The sequence below is a fragment of the Chiloscyllium plagiosum genome, unplaced genomic scaffold (assembly GCF_037043375.1).
Source record: "Chiloscyllium plagiosum isolate Xiang-an unplaced genomic scaffold, Cpla_swu_hap1 HiC_scaffold_5, whole genome shotgun sequence".
Classification (NCBI taxonomy): domain Eukaryota; kingdom Metazoa; phylum Chordata; class Chondrichthyes; order Orectolobiformes; family Hemiscylliidae; genus Chiloscyllium; species Chiloscyllium plagiosum.
The window spans coordinates 115,249,458-115,264,187 of record NW_028270143.1 but is presented as its reverse complement, the minus strand read 5'-3'; the positions used below and the strand labels follow the sequence as shown (position 1 = coordinate 115,264,187).

The following is a 14,730-nucleotide window of genomic DNA, read 5'->3' as shown; positions in this document are numbered from 1 at the left end:
TTATCATTAACTAGACTAGAGTGAAAATATTGTGTGCTGTCTGGGCACCTCACTTTAGGAAGGCTGACATTGTGAGAGTGGTGAAGGTACCAAATTAATAACATGCACAATAGACTTCAAGTTATAAAGATAAACAAGAGAAACTGGACTGATAGTCTGATCAAAGAGGAAATCTAATAGGGTAAACTTTGAGGAATCTAGTAAGTTATCGTTTGAGAAATAATTTTTATAGGTTTTTGAGTAAGTCAGAGGGTAACTATATCACTGGGCTGGACATATTGTTTGTAGGTTTGACAGTAGCCCCCCAGAAATAACTGCTCTAGTCAGCACTTATTTGCTGCAAGAGGACAGTGGAAATGCTTTGATAAGGTATTCAACACATCCCCCGAAGAGATCCCACTAGCACAAACATGTTCATGGTTGTGATCAATTAAATTGAAGTGTTCTATAAGGTATCAAAAATGAGCTGCCTATCATGTGGGGTACAAAAGTGTCCATTTATATATTATTTTAAGCGATTAAGTGCTTGTGATTTAAAAGCTTTGAATGACTTTCATGAAAGGGAGCTTTTACACAATCAATTTTTTAGAGTAGATTACTTAGATTGTGGAAACAGGCGCTTCAGCCCAAACCGACCCTCCAAAGAGCAACCCATTCCTCTTCACCTAATACTACAGGCAATTTAGCATGGCCAGTTCACCCAACCTGCACATCTTTGGGCTGTAGGAGGAAACTGGAGCACCCACGCAGATACATGGAGAATATGCAAACTCCACACAGACAGTTGCCCAAGGCAGGGATTGAACCCAGGTCCCTGGTGCTGTGAGGCAGCAGTGCTAACCACTGTGCCACTGTGTGAGGGTGTGTGCTGAATCAGATTGTTGGAAGAAAGCTTTTCTCATCTGCAGGGGCTGAGATGATGGCTCAATGGTCAGCACTGCTGCCTCACAGTGCCAAGGACCCAGGTTCAATTCCACCCTGAGCTGACTGTTTGTGTGGAGTTTGTAAGTTTTCTGTGTGGGTGCTCCAGTTTCTTCCTGTCCAAAGATGTGCAGATGAGGTAGATTAGTTATGCTAATTGTCTATAGTGTCCAGGGATGAGCTGGCTAGGTGGATTAGCCATGAGAATTGCAGGGTCAAAGGAATTCAGTATGGGGCTGGGATCGGGTGGGATGCTGTTCAGAGGGTTGGTGTAGACTTGATGGGCTAAATGGCCTCCTTCCATACTGTAAGGTTCTATGAGGAGAAAGTGAGGTCTGCAGATGCTGGAGATCAGAGCTGAAAATGTGTTGCTGGAAAAGCGCAGCAGGTCAGGCAACATCCAGGGAACAGGAGAATCGACGTTTCGGGCATAAGCCCTTCTTCAGGAATGAAGGTTCTATGATCAATGTTTGCCTTGGTGAACAGTGACAGATTTGCTGAGGGCTCCCATGGTAATTTTACCACATTTTTCTCTTGAAGTCTGATGGACCAGCCATGTATTTCCAAAATTTTACATTTAGATTTGTTGAAATTGTGGTAAAATAGCTCCTTGGTCGCAATGGATACTATAAACACCAGGTGGTGCTGTGCCATCTTCTCTTCACTGAATAATGCCAAGACACATCCATATAATAGAGGATTTTAAAATCTTAAAACTTATTCAAAATAATTTACCTATCTCCAAATTACTTGTATTCTCTTTGCTCTCCAAATAAATATATCGTTAATACTTCTTTTCAAATACTTTCAAATAGGGTGGCACTGCCGTCTCACAGCACCGGGGTCCCAGGTTCAATTCCAGCCTCAGGTGACTGTCTGTATGGAGTTTGCACATTCTCTCCCTGTCTATATGGGTTTTCTTCAGGTACTCCGGTTTCCATCCACAGTCCAAAGATGTGCAGGTCAAGTGGATTAGCCATGCTAAATTGTCTGTAGTGTTAGGTGCATTAGTCAGAGGGAAATGGGTCTGGGTGGGTTACTCTTTGAAGGGTTGGTGTGGACTGGTAGGGCCAAAGGGCCTGTTGCCACACTGCAGGGAAGGGAACCTAATCTAATCTCATTTAACTTGCAATCATCACTTTTTCTTTTATATTCAATATCTTGTGTGATTCATTTGTTTTTTTTTTCTGTATGAGTCACTGCCAAGTTTTTAAAGCTTGAAAGAGGGGATGAAATTATGGTGTGTGTGTGTGTATGAGATTTGAAACTGTATTGCACCTTATTGGTATCAAGTGGGATTTATAGTGGCTGCTATAGGGGGAATGGAATTTAGCTGGGGGTGGGTGAGGTGGAGTGAGGATGGGGCATTGTTGAAGAGATGAGAATGAGAGCAATGCAATTGAGGCAGATTGGCATAGGGATAAAGAGTAGAAATTATAAATTGGAAGAGATTCTGATTGTAGACATTGGTTTGATCAATGTTGAAGGGAGATGGCATGAGATTTAGTACTCATAAAGACAGTCAGTCCTGTACCATATAAATGTGTGTTCTCACATTTGGCCTCCAACACATTCTTTCTTTGTGAGTTTTGAGAAGATTTGTAGCTCAGGTTGACCCCTTGGCATCATGATAACCCACAAACACACTAAAACCGCAGCTAATGAACTTGAAAGACTTGAAAGACCTGGAGGGAGATCCAGTAGATGTAGTGTACCTGGACTTTCAGAAAGCTTTTGATAAAGTCCCACATAGGAGGTTAGTGAGCAAAATTAGGGTGCATGGTATTGAGGGCAAAGTACTAACTTGGATTGAAAGTTGGTTGGCTGATAGGAAACAAAGAGTAGTGATAAATGGCTCCATTTTGGAATGGCAGGCAGTGACCAGTGGGGTACTGCAGGGATCAGTACTGGGACCGCAGCTTTTTACAATATATGTTAATGATATAGAAGATGGTAATAGTAATAACATTAGCAAATTTGCTGACGATACTAAGCTGGGTGGCAGGGTGAAATGTGATGAGGATGTTAGGAGATTACAGGGTGACCTGGACAAGTTAGGTGAGTGGTCAGATGCATGGCAGATGCAGTTTAATGTGGATAAATGTATGGTTATCCACTTTGGTGGCAAGAACAGGAAGGCAGATTACTACCTAAATGGAATCAATTTAGGTAAAGGGGCAGTACAGAGAGATCTGGGTGTTCTTGTACACCAGTCAATGAAGGTAAGCATGCAGGTGCAGCAGGTAGTGAAGAAGGCTAATAGCATGCTGGCCTTCATAACAAGAGGGATTGAGTATAGAAGCAAAGAGGTTCTTCTGTACAGGGCCCTGGTGAGACCACACCTGGAGTACTGTGTGCAGTTCTGGTCTCCAAATTTGAGGAAAGACATTCTGGCTATTGAGGGAGTGCAGCATAGGTTCACGAGGTCAATTCCTGGAATGGCGGGATTACCTTACACTGAAAGACTGGAGCGACTGGGCTTGTATACTCTTGAGTTTAGAAGACTGAGAGGGGATCTGATTGAGACATATAAGATTATGAAAGGATTGGACACTCTGGAGGCAGGAAACATGTTTCCGCTGATGGGTGAGTGCCGAACCAGAAAACACAGCTTAAAAATACGGGGTAGACTATTTAGGACAGAGATGAGGAGAAACTTCTTCACCCAGAGAATGGTGGCTGTTAGGAATGCTCTGCCCCAGAGGGCAGTGGAGGCCCAGTCTCTGGATTCATTTAAGAAAGAGTTGGATAGAGCTCTCAAGGATTGTGGAATCAAGGGTTATGGAGATAAGGCAGGAACAGGATACTGATTAAGGATGATCAGCCATGATCATATTGAATGGTGGTGCAGGCTCAAAGGGCTGAATGGCCTACTCCTGCACCTATTGTCTATTGTCTATTCAGACAACAAGCAAAACTAATGTCATTTATAAAATACTGTGCAAGAACTGTAACAAACAGGCAGAAAACTAGCCACTAGGATACATGAACACCAATTGGCCACAAAGTGACATGACCCTCTCTCACTAGTATCCTTACATATAGATAAAGAAGGACACCACTTTGACTGGGTCAACACATCCATCTTAGGACAAGCCAAACAGAGACACGCACGAGAATGTCTAGAACTCTATCAACAAACACATCGAACTAGACCCCATCTACCACCCCCTGATAAAAAGAACAGGAAATGACATCACCAACCCAAAGAATCCCAAACATATAAATAGAAAGCAGGAATCATGTATACTGCTTCGCCTGAAGCCCACTAAAGATGTTACCTAGTAGGGTGATGAAACATCTGGAAATGAACCTCCCAGCTCAGCAAACAAAACTACATCAAGAACTTTCCCTTTTCCCAATCATTGTGCCGATCCTGTTTCTCCAGATCAGGGTTTGGCATGTAACTCAGTCCAGAGTCATGTGCAGCAATTTACTTGATCACTAAAAGGCTTGTTTCTTTTTTTTTAAACCTTTTACTCATGATGGACCAGATATTCTGAAAGCCAGAGAGTCTCTGCAGCAGCATAGCCTGGAGTTTAGTACTGGGGACATGTGTAGATCCCAACTCAGCTAACTCTGACTGAATAGACCAGGAAATCAAGAATTATAGCGGCTAGTTCCCCTGCATCTGGATCCTTTTGTAAAAGCCCCTTTAAAGGTGGAGAACTCAGAGAGTTCCTAATCATTGGACATTAATAGTTAGCCAGGAAAAGTTAAAGGATTAAAAACCTACTCCAGCAATTTGACTGTTAAATTGCTCCTGCCAAGGAGTGCACACCACCCCTCAACCCTTGATACCCACTGACCTTCAGGATTCGGTCCCCTTCTCCCCATTCTCACTTGATCCAAAACCATTTCCATCAAACTCACCCCCAGCTCAACATGATACCCTCAATGACCTGATCTGACAACTGTTCCAGCCCAAGAGAAATTGAGGACTGCAGATGCTGGGGATTAGAGTTGAAAAGTGTGGCACTGGAAAAGCGCAGCAGGTCAGGCAGCATCCGAGGAGCAGGAGAATTGACATTTTGGGCATAAGCCCTTCATCCGGAGGATGAAGGGCTTATGCCTGAAACGTCGACTCTCCTCCTCGAATGCTGCCTGACCTGCTGTGCTTTTCCAGTGTCACACTTTTGACTCAACGCTCCCAACCTGGACACCCAACCTACTCTAATCACCTCTCCACTCATCTGGCACCTCACTCCCTTAACCATCTGGTGCCATACACCTACCACCACCTGGCATAGGGGGCACCTCCTATGGCACCCCCTCAACCACCCAACACCCTACCACCCCTCAACCACTTGGCATCCTATCTCCACGGGGGGTGGGGGGGGGCAATGGCCTAGTGGTATTATCGTTGGACTGTTAATCCAGAGACCCAAGCAATGTTCTGGGTACCCGCATTCGAATCCCATCATGGCAGATGCTGGAATTTGAATTCAATAAAAATCTGGAATTAAGAATCTAATGATGACCATAAACTCATTGTTGATTGTTGGAAAACCCCATCTGGTTCACTAATGTATGTTAGGGAAGGAAACTGCCATCGTTACTTGGTCTAGATGACATGTGACTTCAGACCCACAGCAATGTGGTTGACTCTGAACTGCCCTCTGGGCAATTAGGGATGGGCAATAAATACTAGCCCAGCCAGTGATGCCCTCATCCCCTGAATGAATAAAAAAATTAAAGAAAAAAATCAATCACTTGACACCCTACCACCACCTCAACCACTGGCAATCTAGTCACCTCTTCCATCTGGCACTCCACCTGTACCACCCATCTGGCACCCTATCACCTCATCACCCACTTGGCATGCTATCCCTTTACAAATTTAGCACCCTAACCTCACCCACCCCCCAACCAGCTTGTACAATACTGCTTTACCCATTTGTTTCCCTCCCCCTACTGAATTACAGTAGTTTTCAGAGTATCTGGTGGACATTTAAACTTCAGAATCCGTAACTCAGTGCTGGAAAAGGGAAGGTGGATTTGAAGATAATCTGCTATACTGCTTCGTTAGTGAATTCCTGGATAGTTCCATAACAGGTGGTCTTGTCTAGCACAGAAATCATCTCAAGATAAGTGGGTAATTTTTTTAAGCTAATCACTTTCACAGATATAGTATCTGATTCTGATTTCTATTTGAGTGCATAAATAATTAAATTAAATTTTTTTGTAAAAACACTTTACAACGTTGTTGAAATGAGCAGCATTGTGCCTCTCAAAATTTTGAGATTTTGACTAAATATTACAAAATGGTTCTTCTTGTCACTAAGGTTGATAATGCCTGTTTTAGGTGGTGGAGCTTGCAAATTTGAGAGGTGCTATCTTTACAACTATTATGAAGAGAACTAACTCTATCACTTCTTGTGGCCTTCAGTCTCAAGATGAACAAAGTCACTGAGAGATCCTGAATTATTGTGGAGAGTTATTTGGATGCTAATCCGATACACCACAGGCTTGGCCTGTCTGGAAATTTCACAGTTCTTAAAGAAACAAAACACTAAAGCATTTTTCAATCTTCTCAATCATTTTCTGAAGGGTCATTGACCGAGTGAGATAGTCAATAACAGGATCTCCAGTTGCCAAGATGAGTCAGCATTTGAGACAGATCAGCAGAAGTGAGGACTGCAGATGCTGGAAACCAGAGTTTAGATTAGAGTGGTGTTGGAAAAGCACAGCAGGTCGGACAGCATCCGAAGAGCAAGAAAATCGACGTTTCGGGCAAAAGTCCTTCATCAGGAATGGAGGCAGGGAGCCTCCAGGGTGGAGAGATAATTTGGGGGGAGGGTGGGGAGAAGGTAGTAAAGAGTACAATAAGTGAATGGGGGTGGGGATGGAGGTGATAGGTCAGAGGGGAGGGTGGAGCAGATAGGTGGGAAGGGAGATTGGCAGATAGGACAGGTCATGAGGACAGTGCTGAGCTGGAAGGTTGGAACTGGGGTAAGGTGGGACATTTGGAAATGAGGAAACTGGTGAAATCATATATCTAGCATATATCATTTGAGACAGATGACAGGTGGATTTATTGTATAATTCAATAAATAATTTGAATGTTGAAAAGTCATAATACCACACTGGGGGACACCCTGTACCATCTTCCATTGGCTAGCCCATTGTTCAAGAAGATGAGCTGAATATATTTGGTTCAGTTTTTCTGTGCAGAAGAGGTTTTGGGTCAAAGACTTAAGAAATATGTTCAAAAATTGATTTTTGATGGTTTCCCAGAGCTTGCAGTGCTCTGATAGCCCATACAATGTGATGATAGTGGCATAGTGGTAATGTCAATGGAAAAACAATGCATGAAGCCCAGCTAATTCTCTGGGGGCAAGGATTCCAATCTCATCACAGTAACTGGTAGGATTTAACAGTGTAGGGTGAAGGTTGTTGGGTTGTGAGGGTCTGTCAATTTTCACTCCCATTAAGTTTGCCAATAATACACTTTTGTTAATAATTTATTTCAGGTCCACACTCTCGCTCGACCTCTGGATCTTAATCATATCCAGGACAATTCTTGTGTCTTCCTCTGAAGATAGAGACAAACTACTTATTTAGCTTCTCTACTATTTCTCTGCTTCCTATTATGTATTCTCCTGTCTGTGCCTGTAATGGACCCACATTTCTAATCTTTTTCTTTTCACATATCTGCAGAAGTTTTTAAATGTCTGTTTTTATGTTTCTTGCTATTTTATGTTCACCATCCATTTTCATTTTATCAATTTCTTGGTCTTTTCTGAATTCTAAAATTCTCCCAATTGTCAGACTTACAAAGTTTTGACAATTTTATAAGTGTCCTTCTTTAATATGATACTATCTTGAACTTCCCTTGATAGCCATAGCTCGGTTGGTTTCCTTGTTGGCTATGTTTGCCTGACAGGAATGTATGCTTTGAAAACCAAGTATTAATTCATTAACTACTGGCCATTGCCTAAGTACATCAAACCTTATAATGCATTTTTCCAACCCACCACAGCTAACCTGCCTCCCCCCACCACCCCCCAAAGCTTCATAATTATTCTTGTTTAGATTTAAGACCCTAATTTCATTTGAATAAATCTTTTTGAAACTTAATGGTAAATTATAGTATACTATGATTGGCATTCTCAAAAGGCTTTTTTATAATGAGATTGTTAATTAACCCTTTATTAATTAGCCCATTTTCATTGCTCAGTTATGAAGATGCTGAAAGCCTCCAATATATCTCATGCACATGTTGTGACAATTTGGAAAATCACACTGTGTCACATCTGGTGTGAATTCTTTGAATTCTTTAATTCTTTGAAGAGGCGACAAGTAGGTTAGACCAGGGAAACCTAGTGGATGTGGTCTATCTAGACTTCCAAAACGCCTTTGATAAGGTGCCACACGGGAGGCTGCTGAGTAAGGTGAGGGCCCATGGTATTCGAGGTGAGCTACTGGCATGGATTGAGGATTGGCTGTCTGACAGAAGGCAGAGAGTTGGAATAAAAGGTTATTTTTCGGAATGGCAGCCGGTGACAAGCAGTGTCCCACAGGGTTCAGTGTTGGGGCCGCAGCTGTTCACGTTATATAGTAATGATCTGGATGAAGGGACTGGGAGCATTCTAGCGAAGTTTGCCAATGATACGAAGTTAGGTGGACAGGCAGGTAGTACTGAGGAAGTGGGGAGGCTGTAGAAGGATCTAGACAGTTTGGGAGAGTGGTCCAGGAAATGGCTGATGGAATTCAATGTGAGCAAATGCGAGGTCTTGCACTTTGGAAAAAAGAATACAAGCATGGACTACTTTCTAAACAGTGAGAAAATTCGTAAAGCCAAAGTACAAAGGGATCTGGGAGTGCTAGTCGAGGATTCTCTAAAGGTAAACATGCAGGTTGAGTCCGTGATTAAGAAAGCGAATGCAATGTTGTCATTTATCTCAAGAGGGTTGGAATATAAAAGCAGCGATGCGCTACTGAGACTTTATAAAGCTCTGGTTAGGCCCCATTTGGAGTACTGTGTCCAGTTTTGGTCCCCACACCTCAGGAAGGACACACTGGCACTGGAGCGTGTCCAGCGGAGATTCACACGGATGATCCCTGGAATGGTAGGTCTAACATACGAGGAACGGCTGAGGATCCTGGGATTGTATTCATTGGAGTTTAGAAGATTAAGGAGAGATCTAATAGAAACTTACAAGATAATACATGGCTTGGAGAGGGTGGACGCTAGGAAATTGTTTATGTTAGGCGAAGAGACTAGGACCCGTGGACACAGCCTTAGAATTAGAGGCGGTCAATTCAGAACAGAAATGCGGAGACATTTCTTCAGCCAGAGAGTGGTGGGCCTGTGGAATTCATTGCCGCAGAGTGCAGTGGAGGCCAGGACACTAAATGTCTTCAAGGCAGAGATTGATAAATTCTTGATGTCACAAGGAATTAAGGGCTACGGGGAGAATGCGGGTAAGTGGAGTTGAAATGCCCATCAGCTATGACTGAATGGCGGAGTGGACTCGATGGGCCGAATGGCCTTACTTCCACTCCTATGTCTTATGGTCTTATGGTCTAATTTCCTCACACTTCACAGTGAATGTGGGTCCCAATTCTTCTGGTTGGAAGCTACAATAAGGATTTTGAATGTTGAGGGCATATGTACTTCACATACAATACTGTCTGGGAAAAGCATTACAGGGCAAGTGGGTGGTTCCTGGTGCTCTTCTCTGAAGTTAAGCTTTTCATTGTGCTTTTGCCCAGACTAGGATTAGGAATTTGGCATGACCATCTCACCAAATCCCAGAGAGGTGGCACTGAGATCGCGCCGTTCTATCAAGCTGAAATATAAAGACAGGAGAACAAAGAAGAAAGGACAGATCCGAAGAAATTCAAAATAAACGAGCAAGAGGTTTGATGACCTTGGGAAAGGTTAGGGGAAAACATTGTTTAGATCAGAATGGTGCTGGAAAAGCACAGCAGGTCAGGCAGCATCTGAGGAGTGGGAAAATCGACGTTTCGGGCAAAAGCCCTTCATCAGGAATAGTCCTCACTTTTGCCTAGGGGAATACATTGCTGAGGAAAAATCAGAAGATTGGCTGTTGCCTTTGGCACACCTACAAAGACTTTGGAATTAACCAGGAAAATGATAATCAGTGCATACATTGACCTTACTCGCCAAGCTTTAGAAAACTCCACTCAAAAAATTCACTTTTAGTTCTTCTTGATTAAGTTACCCCATTATATCAGTTGATATTATTTTTCCAATAATCTATAGACTCTCACAGCACAGAGAGGTTATTTGAAGAAAAGAGACCGTGCCTCATTCAAAAAGAGCAGGCCAACGTAGGCTCTTAGAAAGTGCTGTCCATTTTAGGGCCATGCCCACTGCTTTTTCCCCTTAAACCTGAGAATTAGCCCTCTTCAAGTACATGTCCATTTGCCTTATAAGGCAAAGTTACTGTGGAATCTTACTTCAGCACCTTTTCACCTAACGCAGTCCATTCTGTCTGAAGCTTTTTCTCCTCATTTCCCTCCCTCCACCCCCAAATTATTTTGCCAATTATTTTCTTTCAGTGATTTATGATTATCCACCTGCTTGCTCTGTCAGAATGCCTCATAATTCTAAACATCTCCATTTGCCTTTGGCATTATACTGTGTGCCTCCCAATAGCCACTGAGAGATAGAGCAACATTTATGTTGGCAGCTGATAGAAAGATGTAAAAACAATAGAATTGTTTTATTGGTGATTTTAACTTGCCCAATATTGACTGAAACTCCCTTAGTGCCTGGGATCTAGATGGGGCAGAATTTTTTTGGTGCATCCAGGATGTTTTCTTGATACAATATGTAGATTGTCCAACTAGGGAAGAGCCCAAACGAGACCACGTATGGGGGAATGAGCCTGGCTAGGTGATTGAAATTTCAGTGGGGTATCATAATTCAGTAAATTTTAACATAGTTATGGATAAGGATAAGATGGGTTCTCAGGTAAATTGCTAAATTGGGGTAAAGCTAATTGCAACAGTATTGGGCAGGAACTGGAGAAATTAGATTGAGGCAGCTGTTTGCGCGTAAGTCCATATCTGACATGTGGGAGTCTTGTAAAGGCCAGTTGATCAGACTTCAGGACCAGCATGTTCCTAAGAGGATGAAAGATTCAGGAACTCTGCATGACAAGAGATATTGAAAGTTTAGTCAAAAAGAAGAAGGAAGTATATGTAAGGTTTCTAGAGTCAGAGTGTCATACAACATGGAAACAGATATTTCTGTCCATGCTGACCATGTTCCCAAACTAAACTAGTCCCATCTGCTTGGCCTATATCCCTTCAAACCTTTCCTATTCATGAACTAATCCAAATATCTTTTAAACATTGTAACTGTACCTGCATCCTCCCACTTTCTCTGGCATTGCACATGTGAACCACTCTCTGTGTAAAATATGTTGCCGCATATGTTCTTTTTAAAGCTTTCTCCTCTCACCTTAAAATTATGCCCCTGAGTTTTGATCTCCCCCTTCCAAAGGAAAAAGACCCTTGTCATTCACCTTTTCTACAGTACCATGATTTTATAAACCTCTGTAAGGTCACTCCTCAACCTTCTATGTTTCAGTGAATAAAGTTCCATTCTTTCTAGTCTATTTTTGTATCTCAAACCCTCCAGTCCCAGCAACATCCTGGTAAATCTTTTTTTGAACCCTCTCCAGTTTAATAATATCCTTCCTATAACAGGGAAACCAGAACTGCACACACTACTCCAGAAGAGGTCTAATTAACGTCCTGTACAATCCCAACATGACGACCCAACTCCTATATTCAAAGGTCTCAGTAATGAAGGCATGCTAAAGCCTTCTTAACTACCCTATCTATCTGTGACACTAATTTCCAAGAATTATGTACCTGAACCCCTAGGTCTCTCTCGTCTACATCACTACCCAGGACCCTAACATTAATTGTATAAGTCCTGTCCTTGTTTGTGTTACCAAAATGCAATACCTTGCATTTATCCTGGCATAGTGGCTCAGTGGTTAGCATTGTTGCCTCACAGCGCTAGGGACCTGGGTTCAATTCACATCTTGGGCAACTGTGTAGAGTTTGCACATTCTCCCTGTGTCTGTGTGGGTTTCCTCCAATTACCCTGGTTTCCTCCCAGAATCCAAAGATGTGTAGATTAGGTGAATTGACTGTGCTAAATTGTCCATTGTGTTCAGGGATGGGTAGGTTGGGTGCAATTAGTGTGGGGTAAATGTAGGGGAATGGGTCTGGGTGGTTTACTCTTTGGAGGGTCAGTGTGGACTTGTTGGGCCAAAGGGCCTGTTCCCACACTGTAGGGATTCTATGTTTCTGTAGTGATTATATAAACCCCACCTACCACTCCTCAGCCCAGTGACCCAATTGATCAAGATCTCTTGCAATCTGGGACAACCTTCTTCACTGGGAACTACATCACAGCAGCGTTTTCAGCAGCAGCACGAAGGGCAGGAGCTTAGACCAGGGGCCTGCTGGGAGCGGTGAGTCACTGATTTGAACCTTTAAAATCTTACCTTAAGTGCAGGAGCCATCCATTTCTGCATTTCAACAGTAGCAGCTCTTCGAAGGGTGGGAGCTTGGACCAGGGGCTTGCTGGGAGTGGTGAGTCACTGATTTGAACCTTTAAAATCTTACCTTAAGTGCAGGAGCCATCCATTTCTGCATTTCAACAGTAGCAGCTCTTCGAAGGGTGGGAGCTTGGACCAGGGGCTTGCTGGGAGTGGTGAGTCACTGATTTGAACCTTTAAAATCTTACCTTAAGTGCAGGAGCCATCCATTTCTGCATTTCAACAGTAGCAGCTCTTCGAAGGGTGGGAGCTTGGACCAGGGGCTTGCTGGGAGTGGTGAGTCACTGATTTGCGTATTTAAAAACTTACCTTGACTACGGGAGTCCTCCATTTCTGTTTTTCAGCAGCAGCAGCATGCAGGGCGGGAGCTTGGACCAGGGCCAAGTGAGTCACTGATTTGAGTCTTTGCATCTGACATTGAAGAGCTGAGGTTTCTGGGAGAGGAGGGACTTCTTTATTTCCCTCCAGCTACATAAGTGAATGCTTTCTGAACCCAAGACCCTACCTTTGTAGGGTGTCCCACCCAACCACCTCCTCTAACTTAAACACCAGGGACACATCAGGGAAGGCTCTCTTTTTTGACATTCTGATAAGGGGACTAGCAGGGATGGCGGTGCAGGGAGAGGAATGTTCCTCCTGCATGATGTTTGAGGTGAGGGACGCCATTAGTGTCCCATCCAAGTACATCTGCAGCAAGTGCACCCAACATTAGGGAACTGGAGTGGGAGTTGGATGAACTTTGGATCATTCGGGAGGCAGAGGCTGTGATCAATAAGAGTTAATCCTAGGCACAAAGGAAGCTGGGTAGCTGTTCGAAGGGGGGAAAGTCAGTTAGTGCAGGGTTCCCCCGTGCTCGTTCCTCTGAAAAATAAGTATACTGCTTTGGAAACTGGGGGGGAACGACTTACCAGGGGCATACAGTGGGGTGCAGGTCTCTGGCACAGAGCCTGTCCCTGTTGCACATAAGGGAAGGAGAGAAAGGAGGAGAGTGTTAGTCATTGGGGACTGAATAGTTAGAGGGTCAGATAGAAGGTTTGTTGGGAACGAACGAGACTCACGGTTGGTGTGTTGTGTCCCAGGTGCCAGGATCCGTGATGTCTCGGATCATATCTTTGGGATCCTGAAGGAAGAGGGTGACCAGCCCCAAGTCATGATCCACGTAGGTACCAATGACATAGGTAGAAAGAGGGATAGAGATGTAAGGCAGGATTTCAGGGAGCTAGGGTGGAAGCTGAGAGCGAGAACAAACAGAGTTGTTATCTCTGGATTGTTACCCGTGCCATGTGCTGGCAAGGCAAGGATTAGGGAGAGATATCAGCTGAACGCGTGGCTGCAGGGATGGTGCAGGAGGGAGGGTTTCAGGTTTTTGGATAATTGGGGCTTATTCTGGGGAAGTTGAGACCTCTACAAATAAGATGGTCTTCACTTGAACCAGAGGGGTACTAATATCCTGGGTGGGAACTTTGCTGATGCTATTCGGGTGGGTTTACACTAGCTCAGCAATGGGATGGGAACCGAAGGTGTAGTTGCAGTGCACAGGAGGATGAGAGTAAGGAGGACATGGACAGAATTCCACGGTCACAGGAATGTGCTGGCAGACAGCAACCTGGTTTGAAGTGTGTCTATTTCAACACCAGAAGTATCTGAAATAAGGTAGGTGAGCTTGCAGCATGGCTAGGTACCTGGAACTTCGATGTTGTGGCCATTTCAGAGACATGGATAGAGCAGGGTGAGGAATAGATGTTGCAGGTTCCAGGGTTTAGAACTTTCATTAAGAACAGGCAAGGTGGTAAAAGAGGGGGAGGTGTGGCCTTGTTAGTCAAGGATAATATAACAGTGGCTGAAAGAGGATTCGTCTACTGAGGTAGTCTGGGCTGAGTTTAGAAACAGGAAAGGAGAGATCACACTGCTGGGAGTTTTTTATAGGCCTCCGCAGAGTCCCAGGGAGGAGGAGGAGAGGATCGGCAAAACAGTTCTGGGTATGAGTGAAAGGAACAGGGTGGTCATTATGGGGGACTTTAACTTCCCCAACATTGACTGGAAATGCTATAACTCTAGTATGTTGGATGGATCAGCTTTTGTCCAATGTGTACAGGAGGGTTTCCTGACACAGTATGTCGAAGGACCGACAAGAGGGGAGGCCACACTGGATCTGGTGCTTGGTAATGAACCAGGCCAGGTGTTTGATTTAGTTGTAAGTGAGCACTTTGGAGAGACTGACCATAATTCAGTTACATTTAGTTTAGCGATGGAAAGG

The 14,730-nt window shown here is 43.8% G+C and overlaps 1 long non-coding RNA gene across 2 annotated transcripts in view; it reads right to left on the bottom strand.

The window, feature by feature from the left end:
• Positions 1-12,543, bottom strand: part of LOC148150012 (uncharacterized) — a 141,663-nt gene extending 129,120 nt beyond the window's left edge. For both annotated transcript variants that reach the window (XR_015757274.1, XR_015757275.1), the window contains exon 1: positions 12,420-12,543. This is a non-coding gene — a long non-coding RNA (uncharacterized LOC148150012). The remainder of the gene's footprint in view (positions 1-12,419) is intronic.
• Positions 12,544-14,730: the final 2,187 nt, after the last annotated feature.